Source organism: Phaethon lepturus, unplaced genomic scaffold (genome assembly GCF_000687285.1).
Source record: "Phaethon lepturus isolate BGI_N335 unplaced genomic scaffold, ASM68728v1 scaffold20070, whole genome shotgun sequence".
In the NCBI taxonomy this organism is placed as follows: domain Eukaryota; kingdom Metazoa; phylum Chordata; class Aves; order Phaethontiformes; family Phaethontidae; genus Phaethon; species Phaethon lepturus.
Genome location: NW_010511445.1, coordinates 22,120 through 37,723, shown reverse-complemented (window position 1 = coordinate 37,723; position 15,604 = coordinate 22,120).

Sequence of the window (15,604 nt, the reverse complement as noted above, 5' to 3'; positions counted from 1 at the left end):
GCCGGAATTCACAGCTCCAGATGTCACTATATTACTTCCCAGCACGAGGCACCTGCTTGACTGATTTCTTTACCCTTGTCACTGTTCAGAATAGCCGTGCGTCTATTTTAGCCAATCCAGTCAAGTGCAAGTTGTTTTTCATGCAGGATGACTGTGTACAGCAGCACAGGCAGAGGGAAGCTGGATTTTTGGAGAGCAGACCCTTAGTATGGGGCAAAATGCTCACCCACGCTCTGCTGCTGATTTTCTTCTTTATTGGCTGCTCCTGAGTCTGCAGCCAGAGGAACGGTCTCCTGTGGAACGGCAGCTTTAGACAATTTTATTGGCTGATGAATCTGATCTTGCCTGGCCACCTTCCAGAAACACCGACTTGCCCGAGATGAGAGTGAGAGGAAGGTTGCTCTGCCTGAGGCTGTAAAGCAATTGTTTTGAGACCAACGTAACACCCATGCCTTGCTGCACAGTAAGTATATAAAGATAGGTCCGTATACACACATATATATACATAAAGTGCTTTATAATAGAATTGCTGACACAATTAAATGTGCAGCTCCTGTGGACTGCGTCTCGTTTGCTGCTTAATTATGTGAAAATGTACTTGGTAAATTGCTTGTTGTCACAAAAACGCTCAATTAACTGTTGCAACGATCTAAGTTGAAACATTGCATTTGTCTCCTCCTCTGATTATTTCCTGTGTTGCAGGACATTTATTTAAGCTTTTTGCCATGCGAGAACAAAACACAGCTGCAAGATGTTGATCTTAAAATGTTTTCTTCAGCTTTATTCTTTTGCTAGTGGAAACTCAAAATAACAGAGCTGCTTGCTATTATTTGCTCAAGTCTTCTAAAAATTGCTGATTAATCTTGACCTTTCTTTTTTAAGGGTAACTTCTCTGAAGTTTGATGCTGTGGATTGTTTTGGAAGTTGTGCTTTGCAACAGAGCAAAAATAGGGCAGAGCTAAGGAAGAGAATGTTTTTAATGTAGCTCCCAAAGTGTGTGGTGCTCAAAGTGGCAGGATACTGCATTGCACCTACATCAGTTGCAAACAGCTCTCCAGATGAACATTTCTAGAAAAGCGTCCAAAACTATTGCTACTTAAGGAATTGATGGTTGACCCGCAGCGCTAGAACAGATTGAAGGAATGCAGCTTTTTAGACTGCAGCAGCTCTATAATATTTAAAGGTGCAGGGAATGCTGTGAGCACAGCATACCTGCTGCTTCAGAAGTGATACCAAATATTTTAAGTTTCACCCTAATAACCTGCACTGCCCCTAATAGCCAAGGTGGAGTTGGAAACTGTGACTTTTTGACAGCTTTGGGAAGCAACCTTTTATCACCATACTTGTTCAAAATACCTCTCTCTAATATTTCTTCATTCTTTGTTAGGAGAGGTAGGGGAGGAAGTGGGATGGCAGTGTTTTCTGCAAACAGATCCCCGCAGAGTATAGTGCATGGACAATATAGCATCCTCAGGGCTAAGACAAAGTATTAAATTAAAGATGAGTGAAGCTATATACAGTCCCCAAGCACTTCCTGAGCTAGAACTTTCCATACCCTTGAGCTGTGCTTGGCACAACTATGTTGATGGCAGCAATGTTTTTTTTTGTTCTTCTTCCTGAGGGCCATGTGGGAACCTGAGCAGCTTCATGATTTGCCTTGGCTGGTATAGTTTTGCGGTACCATACTGGCCTGGGATGCAATGGGTTCCTTAAGGAGTCAGAAATAGACGGCATGGTGCTGGCTATAGCCTCCTAAAATCACCTGCACCACAGCTGCCTTTCCAGGCTGTGGTGATGTTATGTTTTGAGAACTATGAGAATAGGTTGGAGTAGGAGGACCAGGTTTTGCAGGTGGAAGAGAAACATGCGCACTGATTTGCAGCTGTAGTTGTAAGGAAGTTTCCCCGTTATGTGCAAATGGAGGCCGTTCTTGGTGCAATTCCTAGCTCTGTTTCAGCTTCAGGAGAAAATAACCTTGTTGAACTGGCTCCCATGACAAGTGGAATGGCAATATAGGAAGTCATGTAGCTCTGTTATCAGCCATGGTTATGAGAGTTAAATAGGACCTTATCTTAATGAGAAATGATGCAGCAAATGTGTTTTAGTATGACTTTGGTGCAATTGTACCAGGTAGCGTTGACAAACTATGGTGCTGTGTCTTCTAAACGTTCATTTTGTTGGCCCTGTAAGTAGCTTAAACTACTTTTTTGCATGCTTCTGTGTTTCTGCACTACTCCTGCTCTTGTTCTTGCTGGCTGAAGTTTCTAAGGGGGGCAGGGGAAGTTGACATTCATACTCATTGGATTTCAAACATCCCTTCTAGAAATCACAGGCAATGTCATTATATGGAAAGTGAGGCAGTACGAGCAGAACAGAATTATCTAGTTTTATAGATGTGTGTGTGATTTCCTGTGATTTTGTTGTGGAATTTCAATTAGGGCTTCTTTCAGGTTAAGATGTAAGTTTTACACATATGGAAAACATAGTATTGACATACCAGCTAGGTACCTGTTAACCCTCCTAGAAAAGTTTTTTGTATTAATGTTCAGACATGCATCTATGAAGTTGCAAGCTGTGGCTGTTATAGTTGTAACACTAAAAAGGAAGGAAAAGGGGAGGATACTGTGTGTATGAAGATGTGAATTCTGCTAGTTTTAGCTTTAAATGAGAAGCATTTGAAAGCAACCTATGGTAGGAATGGAGCTTTACCCACTAAGCAAGATGCAACTTACTTGGGGGAGGAATGCATGGCCCTCTTGAGTCTCCAAAGCATTTTTTGATACCCCGTAAGTAGTACAGTGCTGGTGTGTTTCTGCAGGATAGCCATCGTGCAAAAGCTAAATACAGGCTGCTTATTTATTTGTGGAGCATTTGCAATAACTCTAGGTGCTGCAACAATTAAAATGCTGGTGAATTCTGTCACTGTCAAGCCAAAGGTAGAGGTGGCCTCACTTCAGGCACCTATAGGATGGATACCCAAGGAGTGTTCCTTGTGCCTGCTCTCTGCTGGTGGCCTTTGTGAGCAGTCTCTGGGAAGCAAGGGTGGCTCGTGGCCCTGTAGCAGGTCAGGGGAGGAGGACAGGACAGCAGCAGATGCATCGCCCTTTCCTGGCCAGCTCCACAGCTCATCAAAGTGCAAAGGCCACGACTGCAGACAGCCTCAAAACAGTGTGGCAGATTTTTGCTGTCCTGCCATCAGTCATCTGGTGTGGTGCTCTGCACCCCAGTTGCCTCCTCCAGCCTTGTAAATGTGCCAGGATCCTGATGTCTCATTTTTCTTGGAGTAAATAAAAGATAAGGGCATTTCTAGCCCTTTTGCTATGAGAGAGGAAAATGGAGAAAAGTAGAAAAATCTCAGAAGAGGAGGCAACTAAAAATATCATAAAGTTTGTGATCTTTGTTAATGGTTATATTTGGCAATTCTGTAGAAATGGATCTGAGAGAAAATTATCATTCTCAGACTTGTAAAAAAGCACTTATTTCAAAATGTTTTGTTTTTAAATTAAGATGTGAGTGAAGAAAGTGGAAATACATTGATTTGTATTTTGACAGTTTAAAATAGCTTTTGTGCAATGCTTTTACAATATGTTGGTTTAGAATGTGGACTTGCAAATTACAGTAGTATTTTAAAGCACTTGAAATTCAGAATGACACATAAACTGACTGCAGTGATTTTATTTTTATCTTGGTTGGTTTTGTGTTAGTTTGGATGTGAATGTGTATTTCTTTATATATGTTTATAAACATAATCCTATTAACATGTATGTAAGTAGGAAGCCGGTAGGCAATGTACTTACATATATATCAGCATATTATTGATCCGTAATATGAAGTATTTACTACCAATATCCATTTGTAAACCTGATGTGCTGTGAATTCATGCGAGGAGTAAGAAGGCAAGAAACTGTTATGCTCTGTGATACAAATAACTAGGTCAACAATAGGAATGAAAGCTGGAATATTGTTCTTCAGTTTTAATTACAACTCGGTAAATGATGCATTCATTTTTCATTGTTAATAAATGGCCCATATGGCATCCTTTGATCACATGCTCTGCAACTTCTGCAACAGTAAAGCGCTTATTTTCAGGGAATATAGAACATAACATTTAATCTGGGCTTTTTGAGCAGAAGATTGTCTTGAGTAAGAAAATGGACACTATCAGGAGAAGGTACCTTAGGTAGCTCAGAGTTTTCCCGTCTGAAGGCTTGGTGCACTTGCAAGCAGCTCGGCAGTGGGGCCAGCAACTTCCTCATGTTCCAAATCAAACTGGGTAAAACCAGGAAGGGTTTTTCCCCACCAGCAAATTTCATCCTTTCACAAAATGCATGAGGATGGTTTTTGCATGGTGCACAATCCAGATTCCAGGATGCCTGGCATGCAGGGATAGATAAAAACTAACCAGAGAAGAGGGCTTTATTTAGAAAGCAAAGCAAAGCAAAATTAGAATTTATTTGTGTGTGAGAAATATGCATCACAAACACCCCCCCACCCCATTCCCCAGAATAAAGACAACCTATTGCTTTTAATCACAGTGTTTATCATACCTTTTAGAAACAAAACTGAAATCCATAGCCAGGACACCAGCTGGAGACATTCAGGAATATCTCCATGGAAATACCATCTTGGAAAGCAAAGCTTGCCGAAGTTTATCTTCACAGCATTGCTGTCGGGGAGAAAACAGGAGCTAGGCGACAACTAGTCTCCCTGTTTTCTACACCCACTGTCACAGCAGATGGATGGGTGATAGAATCTCTCCAGAGAAGCTCTTGTCTTCCCTTACAGTGTAGCTCTTGCAGCCACTTTGGTCTGAATGGGTAGTCAGTGTTCAGCACCTTCTGGGGTGTTTCTATGAGAAAATGATACTGATTATACATGACTCGTATCTTCAGTGTAATCTCATGTGTTTACAAAGCATGCGTGCATATACGCTACTGAACACGAGAGGTTTCCTCCCTCAGAGTTTTCATGTGACCCTTCCAGGTGTAAGGAGATGCAGGAAGGAAGCAGGGAGAAGGAGAAAGGGGAAAGCTGATTGGTCTTGCTTTGGGAAAGCTTCATCAGTAAGATAGCAACCTACGACCACTCATAACCTGCTGCAACCCTGTTAGCCCACTCTAGAGTAGTTTGAACTTCTGGTCTCACAGTAGCAAATGACCAAACTTCAGACTGACCCATTGCTCCTTATGAACAAAGATTTGTGTCCCCTTAATCTTTTGCAAATGATGGGTACAACATGATAGCTTAAAACCTAAGGCAGATGGTGCATTTCCGTACCATGCATCATTTCGTATGTGTGATGAAATGTGGCTGGCTAAGTGTGTCCAGATGGGCATTGCTCCTTTGATGAAGAAATCATTAAAGTGTGGCAATTTGTGGGAATCTAGGCTAAAATAAGCTCTCGCATGGACTGTTAGTACAAGGCACAAAGTTGAAAAAATTGTTCTCCACATATGTAACTAAATTGGGGGAAAAAATCCTTTAAAAGATTGTGTAATCATTTAAGTTACTGCTTCATGGAACTCAAATATAAAGCACTTAAAACACTGTGAAAGCAAGGAGTGTTCTGAACTTTTAGCCAATACTCTAGTGCTAATACATAAAATGCTTCCCCAACATACCTGATTTCTCCTTTCAGCTGACTTTTTAGGAAGGATTTTTGAGGAAAACGTTCTATCTGATGGTACATGGTTATAATTTTCAGGCTAGACTGCTGAGGGTTTATATATTTGTTATTTTGGTTTTCCTTTAGAGAGTTCTGCAATGTTTCATAAATCCAGATAACCAGTACAGGTTTTAGGGAATATGTAATTTGCCATGTGGAATATATACTGGTTACTACCTCTGTTCTTAAAGGAGACAGCAGCTAACAAAAATGATGGCTGACAGGCTGTTTCAGACTGTGTGGAACAATCTGTCATCTCCTTAGGTTCTTGTAAATTGCTGTAGCTCAAGATCAGGGTAAAAAGTTTGAAGCTGTCAAAAGTAGCTTTAAAGCCACTGACTTTCTAACTTTTAAAAGTGGTTTAGACAGGGACTTAACTGTTGAATCCTGTAATGACCTTTGAAACGTTCTTCTAGTTCATCTTCCTTGAATGAATAGAAAGTTCGTTCTTTATCAGAAGTAAAAAGTGCCTAACTTTGGCCACAAAGCATTGCTGATCATGAACTTGCTGAAATTATATCTGTGAGGAGTAGAATTTGGGAGTGACTTGCTGAACTGATAAGATTGTCAGATGGATAAATGCCTCAACCTTTGTAATATAAATGATTACGTTTGAAACTAAGCATGGGGGAATCACAGAATCATTAAGGTTGGAAAAGACAGAGCTCTAAGATCATAAAGTCCAACCATCAGCCCAACACCACCATGCCCACTAAAGCATGTCCTGAAGTGCCACATCTACATGTTTTTTTAACACCTCCAGTGATGGTGACTCCACCACCTCCCTGGGCAGCCTGTTCCAATGCTTGACCACTCTCTCCGTAAAGACATTTTTCCTAATATCTAGTCTAAACCTTGTCTCAGGAAATGAACAGTGAGCACTTGAATTTTCCTTCTTCCAGAATCCATTCCAGAAATGGGAATTTCCTCAAGCAGTTCATTCTATCACAGCAGATTGGGTTTTTATAGTAAATGCTCTTGCCTGGGCTGCAAACCAAACTTCATTCCTTTTGCCCTTATTTAACATGACGGACATCAAAGTTTAATATAAAAAAGGAAACATTTAGTCAACCTCTTACCCCCCGCCCTTTTGTGGTATGAGGCTCTGTGTGGGTGGAAGGACAAAGATATGATACATAAAAATATGACTGATTTGGTTTCGGGTTTATGTTATATGTCGGCTCCAATATATGGGCATCACACTTTTCATTGGAGTATCACAGAAATGCCATGAAGATCCTATATGGATGGTGATTTCTGCTTGAGAGTGAAGGTAACGAAACTTGTCCCAGTCGTGTTTGTGGTGTATATATAGACACCCACTGCAGCAACTGCAGCAACACAAGCCCTGAGTTGCAGGTAAGCCATGTGGCTATGTCTCAGCAGTTAGTCCCTACTTCATACTGCAGTTAGGCTGCACTGACTTCTAGGAGGTTATTGCATCTGCATCAGGCATTTGCATCGGTGCAATTGGTTTCAGGCTTTCCCCGAACGCCCCAGATATGCACCAGCTGGTCCCAGGAAATGTCTTGGCTGCATGAAGTTTTGAAAATAGATGGTTAGATTTCTGAAAAATAAAATGAAAAGGGAAGTAACACTGAGTAATCTGGAAGGTGTCTTTCTATCCTGGCTTTACTAATGATCGTTTCCTACTATGGTTATTTGTGTACATTTACTGAGCCCAGCAGAGCTATTTTCCTTGCTCTGGTTTTGTCTCATAAAATTCTGAACTACAGAGCTGCCACTCATGCTTGCCAGGGATGAAATGTTGGTGTGATGCAATTGAACTATAGGCAAGGTGGCTTAATTAACACTTGCGTTTTGTCTTTATAGGCGGGTTTAGGCTATGCCATTTTGTTTTGTAGTAACTTCCAATTTTTCTTTTACATCTTTCCTTTTCCACTGTAGCAGTGGAAAAAGAGCTCATGTGCTCTTTAGCTATCATGTGACCATGCAGCTGCACAGAGGGACAGGGAAGGCTCTGTTCAAGAAAAGTCAATGTATTTGGGGCAGGACTTATCAAATTAACTGGGAGCCTGTTTTTCTAAAGGCTGATTTATGCCAACAGGGAGATCCTCAGACAGTGTGAAGCAGTACTGCACTGATCTCAACAGAGCTACTTTCTTTGGTGGGGGTTAAAAATCTGGTCCCAAGTGCGTGTGATTTTTTCCTTATGCTGATGCAATTATCACCACTGCGCCCGGGGAAGGTTTTGCCTCTGTCTCATCCTCTTCTCTCTTCACAGCCTAGTAACCCTACAATGCACTGTTTATCCCCTTCTTTTATTGAAGGTTATCCATGCTCACGTGGTGAGCTGTGTTTGCGGCTGGGTGTTGCTACTTGTGTGAGCTTTCATGCCACAGGCTTGGTGGCAGTGAAAGCACAGCAGCACTGGCTTTACTGCAGCCTTACTGCCTGCAACAGGGCCCCAGGACCTGCTTTGTAAAGCTCAGCCCATGCTGCTGTCTCACTTACTGCTCACTTACATACCAAGAGTGTGCTTTTCTCCCTGCAGCACAGCATATCGAGGAGGTAGGAGTTACTCTGAGATGTGTTTCGCTGCCAGCAGTGGCTCATCATGCTATATTGAACCGGTTTGCTTCTTATGTGTGGTAGCAGGAAAAGCCTGTCCCATGCTGCTGCTCCTGCTCATTTTATCATTTTAAAAGACACAGTCCGTTTGACTAGCACTCCTTCTCTGTAAGTTAGACACAGCTCCCTGTGGGTCAGCTTTATGTCTTCAGATGTAAATGTAGGTCAGCTGGCTGCTGTGCAGTGTATTCCTTATGCTTAAAAGCACAGGTCCTCACACGCAACTTCACAGTACATTGCATTTGCTTGTCTTGTAAGAAAGCTGCTTTTCCTAGCATAGCGAGTGGTTCAGCTGCTCTTGTGACATTAGCAGTCCTGCCAGCATGGTAGCAAAATATTTTGCAGTCTAGGTGTTGCAGATGGGTAATGAGAACATTTTTTGCTGTTTCGCTTGAGCATTTTCCTGCCACCTTTTTGGTAAGGAGACACTGATCTCAGCCCTGTTAATGAAATTATTACAGAGTGTGACAGTTGCTGCCTGTAAATCAAAATGAGTCCTACAGCTTTTCTGCTGTGCTCAGGGTCTGTCTCTTCTGATGCTAAACCTCAGATTTGTTCATTCTTGCATCCTAGAGAGCCCATCAGAGGTTTGAAGTCTAGATGTGAAAGAGATTCTCATGAGCTTGCAAGGAGCCAGTTGGGTTCAGTCACACTGCTGAAGGACCTGCTGTTTCCTTTATAGCACACATTTGGTTTACATATCCCTGCCTGCAGACTCTAGTCTTAGATATGACACCTAATATGCTTTGAATTTTTTTTAGACCCGTTTCCTAAGAAGTTGAGGCTTATGCAATCCTTAGGCAAAAGGAAAAGCCCCCAAAGGTTTCCCAAAAAAGACAGCACAAACCAGCCAATGGGTTCATGAATCAGAAAATTTAAGTTTCACACAGAAGACGGTGGGTGGTGTGGACCTGCCTTTGTCCATGGCTGCAGGCACCCTCCAGCTGCTTGTAGGATCATGGCAAGTTACAGAAAAGGTGGATGGTGTGGAGCTTCCTTTGTCCACAACTGCAGGAGCCTTCCAGCTACTTGTAGGTCCATGGGAGGGTACAGACTGGGGCTCTGGATGACCTCCAGAGGTCCCTTCCAACCTCAACCATTCCGTGGTTCTGTTGCCTTGTAGTATTAACTCCTCAGCAAAATTCAGCAGAGGGTTACAGCTGTCAAAGGCAAACAAGTTTGGACAAGTGTCTGTGCTGAGGGGAAGGATCTAGCATGGATGGGGCAGTTGTATGTCTTGATTGGCATGAGTACGCTTGGACTCACCAAGCATTCACAATCCCCCAGAGCCAGTGGGGGTTGGTGGATATAGAAAGGAGTAAGGGGATACACTGGAGGAGAGATACATGGAAATACAAGACCTGTTGGGGGTCTGTGGGGGAGATAAGGAGATGGTGCATCGATGCACGGGATGTTTCTAGACTTCATTACTTCTGCTGGCAGGACAGCTTGTCTGCAGTATTTAGAGACAAGGAGATGCAGATGTGGCTATGATAGCTAACAAGGAAAGGAGTGTGGTCACTTTCATCTATCTTACCTTTACCTCCAACAAAGCAAATTTGTGGAGACATCATCAGTGTGGCCAGCAAAACAAACATAGTCTGATTGTAATATAGTAAAACCTCTACTCAAATATAAGATAGGTTAGCAACTTTCTTAGGGCAGAATTGTCTTTTTAACAAATGGAAACTTCTCCAAAAAATTGAATTATTTTTCCCTCAAGATTAATTTTCTTAATAACTGAGTCTTGAAATATTACTGTTTTATTAAAATGAATTTATTTGGCTACCAGAAAGAGTAAAAGAAATTCAGGAAAAACTAAGAAAAGTTTTTTAAAATTAAATGCCTCACATTTTTCTGAGAAAATGTAACTGTATAATAGATTATTGAGATTATATGAGATGAAGTCAAATCCCATTAAAAATTGCTTGGTTCCATTGCTTCAGTAGTAGGATGCTACTTTATCCTGCTCGTGAATCTTCAAGTCACTGCTTTTTTTTTTTAACCTGTGTCTCCTCCTCCTTGAGCACAAAACAGAAATGCAAAACCCTGTGTGGGAAACTGAAATCCCCAAATTCTACTGCAAAAAAATCTGCTAAAGTGATGCCAGTTTAATAAGTACTTTGCAGGGTCTCTTCACTTAAAAGAAACTCTTAAGAGCATCCTTAAGGTCACTCTGACTTGTTACCTCTGAGATAGGTTGTCCTTCCTGGAAGACACTCAAAGTAAGACCAATAGCTAAACCTTTGAAAAAAGCAACCTCAGACTTTGGGGCAGAATTTTGCCTGGCACCGTTCAGTGGGGCACCACCAAAGCCAGCCAAGTTCACCATCCAGTGGTTCACCAGCCCCATGGGCAGATATCAGTGACATTCATTGATCACCTACAAAGACAAGTGCCATTCAAGCTTCATTTGACTAAGTGAATACATGGTGCTTGCAGAAAAGTTACCATTTTCCTGCAGCAGAAAATCGGGCAATTTGGAACTTTAACCAATTTTCTTGCACAAAATTACAAGAGAGTAAAACAGGGCTTCGTAATAGAAATGATGTAGCATTAAATATGGATTGTCTGTTGCCTTCCCATAAGAAACAAAAGACATCTTGTATCTGACAATAAAAACTCTGTATTAAAATACCATAGGTATTTTAAACCATAAATAGTAAATCTTCAGGATTAACTCTATATATCTTAGCAGCCATTTCCAGCTGGGAAAGGAAGCATTGCTGGTCAGATGTTAGAGCAGTGCCTCGAGAAAATGAGGGGGAAAGTCTGATCAATTGCTGAGAAAATATTACCAATCTGGAGGTGTGACAGGCTGCCCAACCTGCAGTGGAAAGCAGAGACAAGCCTGTCCAACGTGGCCCCGGGTCCCCCATCAAAAAATCACTGACAGGGTACACTGCAGCTTTCTGCTTTGATCCTCCTTGCTCTGCCAGACAGGGATTTGCTTTTCCCTCCACCCTCAGTGGTGCAGCAGCATGCCTGGAAAAGGCATTTCTGACCTGGCCATGGCTGGATGCAGAATAAAACTTATCTGAGCGCTGACAGAGCTGAAATGACTGGAGTCAGGTTTTTGCATCTTCAGGGAGAGTCTCATATACTGACTTTGGCCTAGCCTGCATCAGCTGGACCACATCCCCAAAATCTCTGGGGTGGAGGGGGAAATGGCACCTCTCTGGAGAGAGACTGACTGGTTTTGCATGCGCAAGGATCAGCCAGGTGCAACACAGAAGAGTTGCACAGTGGCTGTTCAGACCCCCATGAGCAATGAGATGGCAGGGGTTTCTTCCCTTGAAAGACTCTGCAGAGAACTATTCCTCTAAAATGCTTGCCTGGAAACACACCTGCTATTATAATCTACTAAATAGATGTGAACTAGGCTTCATTAGGAGTTTTGATGGGTCTAAGCAGATTCAGGGCAGCAATCAGACTGTGACCTAACCAAATCTGTCTCTTTCATTCCTCCAGTAACTACCTGAAGCTGATTTGCTTTCATTATAGGAGTTTATTTGGGCAGCAGTGAGGATGGGCAGGGAGCAGACATTCAGTGAGCAGCAGAAATGAGGAGGCGGCAGCTTTTTCCAGTGGCTGTTAAAACATTTTTGAATGGTGGTGGGGACAGTACCTGATCTTTTATTGTTTCCACAAACATGTACATGTAACAGGAACTGGGAGGGGGGAGGATCTGTCTGCTTTGCTGTTAGCTGAGGGTCAGGCTGCCAGCAGCAGATGCTAACTGTGGATGTTTTAAATCAGACTGTGTCAAGGTTTTGGAGATGGAGGGAATGTGCTTCTAGAGCCAGGGCAGTGACCTGGAAGAAAGCAGCAAAAGCACTGCTGACACTGGCAACAGACGACATGTGGGTCAGGGGCAGCACGGAACAGAAGATGGTTGCTAGGTCAGGGCTGTCTGGCTTGGCTGGAGGTGGATGCGGGAAGCAAGCTATGTGTTTTTATGTGGCTGTGTCTCTGTGCTATGAATGTGAGAGGAGGGAATCTCCTCAGGCACTCAGACCAGGCCAGCTGAAGCACGCGGGGGGAAGTTAGGTGCAGCTGGTTTTTGGAGTCTTCTCACCAAAGGCTGCAGTTTGTGAAGGACAGCGGTGGGTGGCTTGCGAGCTGTCCTTCATGCCTTCTGCCGATGTGCCAAGAGGAGCTCCTTTCCCATGCCACCTGAATGTAGCCTGTGGATATTGGCAGTGTGAGAGGACACCATACAGGGACACACAGACCGCTTCCCTGTGGCGTTTTCTGGGTACCAGAAGCAGCATAACTGCCTTAGTTCAGCCCAATATTTGGGCTAATTTAGCCTGCCTTGCAACAAGATTAATTCAGTTAGGTGGGAAGCAGTATCTAGAGGCTGTGCTGCGGTTTGCACTTACCCTGGCTGTCTCTGCCCAGCACTGCATCCTGCTGCAGAGACCGCTTATCAGAGATGACAGCACGTCAGAGACTTTTCTGTCTGGTATTCAGCACTGGCAGTGGAGGATAAGCAGATAAACATAATCTTTACATGAAATAGGGTAATCAATCACTGGAACAACTTACCAGTGCTTGTTGTGAACTCTTCACCACTTAAAATTGCTAAATAAAGATGATGTATGTTTTTAAAAATACAAAATACATATGTATGAGTTCAGTGATATCTTCTGCCTTGTTCCAAACAAGAAGCCAGAGTATGATCACAGTGATCTTTTCTCACTTTATAAAAATGACTCTATACATAATTTATAGTTATAATGAATATTAGAAGTATATTATTAATTTTCTCTTGAAACATGTCTACTTTTATGTCTGGATCCTTCTTCTGACACACAAGTACATTTAGTAACAAGTTGTTGTAGTCTTCATAGCTAGTTAATGTGACCTTAATTTATTCTGGCATAAAACAGCAAACATTTTTGCAAGTACTTCATAGTCTCCTTGCAGAATTAAGTATGTAAAGATGAAGTCTCAGATTCCAGAATGGCTGAAGAACCAAGGACTCAATGTGGAAAAAATAGTCTCCTTAATATTAGCAGAGTTGAGCATGACCAAGCATGAATTTTAGTAAGGTCAGGATTTTTGCAAATTAGGGGACTTTGAATATGGAGCCAAAATCCCAGACCAGACTGGAGGAGCTTCCCTGGAAAAGGTTTCACCACGTTTCAGGTGCATTAGGTCTCTTGCTTCTTTTCCATACACCTGCTTATTGCTCCCAGCTGTGGCAATCAACAGAAACAGTTATTTTTAAAGATGATGGGCTGTATTTTTCTAGGATATATCTGTCTGTAGGTTACTAGTGATTTCAAGGAGGTAGCTCACTGGGGCTGCTCACAGTAGAGTTGGACCTGGGGTTTCTGGCCCTCTGGTGTGCCCAGCTGCTGCTTTCCCAAATGCCTCAGCAGATGTGGAATCAGGACCGTGCTGCACTTTGGAGGGGGCTGACACTACAAACGAGGCTCCCTGCAGTGCCAGCACACCCTGCAAAAGGAGCAGGAGGGCCAAAGGCATCGAACTTTTGGACCAGGCAAGGTGCCGCAAGTCAGGAGCACACTTCTGCACAGCCTTGGCTATACTGTATTTGTAGTCAAGGAAGTTTACAAACACCTTGTTCATGGTTAAGTGTGTTGTCTTGTTAGTGACTGCCCTATGGAAGAGGGGCCAGTTGTGTCCCAAAATAAAATACCTTTATCAGGAGCTCTGCAAATTAAATTACTACTTTACTTTAGACTTTTTTCCAGTGGTTGTGAATTCCTTGGAGATGCTTTGCTTTATTAACAGGAGTGTGCAGGAGTGTGCGCTCTGCCAGAAGTTGAGAAGAAATAGGTTACCCATTTCTGGAGGATAGGATTACAAAAGCCTTTGCAGCCGCTAAGGTATAGTTTAAACCTTTTCTGCCTGAGCTTTGCAGGTGCTATGCTTGCCAGGTTGGCTTCTGGCCTAGGAATGTCAAACATCAGCTCTCACACACTAATTTTTTGCCTTGTGGTTTCCTGCTGCATCCATAGAGGGAACACAACACTGTTGTGCTCCAATATCGGTCCCGATAAAGGTCCAAATACGCAAATTCAGGTCTACTGTATGCTTTTGCAAAAACTCTTATAAACTCACTGAACTGAATCGGCAAGTGCTATAAACCTGAGTTATTCTACTGAAATGATTTACAATGACTTCAGGATTTGTGCCAGGCATAGAAAAAGCCAGCAACATAGTGAAGTAAATTCAGAGAAATGGAGTTCAGTTGTTTTTAATTTGGGCAACAGAGCCCTTCTCTTTTATCAAACAAAAGGCAATCCACTCTTTTAATTGTTTCTGGACATGCCCAGAGGCACTAATGTTTTTGCAGCTTGATTTTTAGCTTCTTTTCACCTCATATTCCTTCTTCTTTGAAGAACAATGTACCCTTAGCCTTGTCTTTTAAACTTGCAACCCTCTTCTCTGGCATCACACTAGAAACATTTTTATTAGATCATATTTGGCAGTGTCATAGTTTACAAGCTTCATTTTGGTAGACTGCAATCTCAACCTTAGCATGACAGCGTGTACTCCATGGCCCTGTGCAGAGTCTATGGAGGGAATGCAAGGAAGACTAATCCCAATTCATAGCAGTCCTGAGACTGCAACTGAGATACCAGCTACTCAGGAAGGGGAGGACCCTGCCAAGGAGGTTTTATTGCTGATTGTTCTCAGTGCCTTCCCTTGGTCAGCACTGAAAAGCCGGCTGTGGGGGAAGGTCGTGGAGGAGGTAGGATGAGGAAGAGGGAAAACTACCATGATCCCCTTAAGGAATACCTGGGAAGTCCTCATCTCTTCTCAGATTACTGTTTTAGAGAGTGAATTTTGCTGCATCTGTGGGTCAACACTGGGCTAAGAATGAATTTCTTTGTCTTCTATTCAGTGTGTTATGGGAAAAGCCAGCTTTATCTCCTTTCTGTCATTGTTTTTAGGATGGTGAAGAAGCCTTTGGCATAAGGAGGATGATTTTCCAGTGAAATACAAAGTCAGGCCATATACCTGGCTCCTCCTCAGCTGTCTTGTCATTTTGTGCACCAGGGTGCCAGGCAGTGTTGTCTAGTGTCTTGCTATTAAAAAAGGCAATCAAACTAGTTTCTGAGTGCTCCTTTTTTGAGGAGCTGCTTTAAACCCCTCAAGGTAACCAGCGTTTTCTTGTGGAGATGTGAAATCTGATGAACCTCTGCATAAAAGACTTAAGGTCGAGGATATAATGGTATCTTTTACTGTGATTTGTTGCAGACCAAATTAAATCACTGGAGGAAGCCCAGCTGTCTTTCTGATAGCACTCTCTTAAAGATCATTGGTTTTATACTTGAATATAATGAACATAACATTCTCAAAATTTTT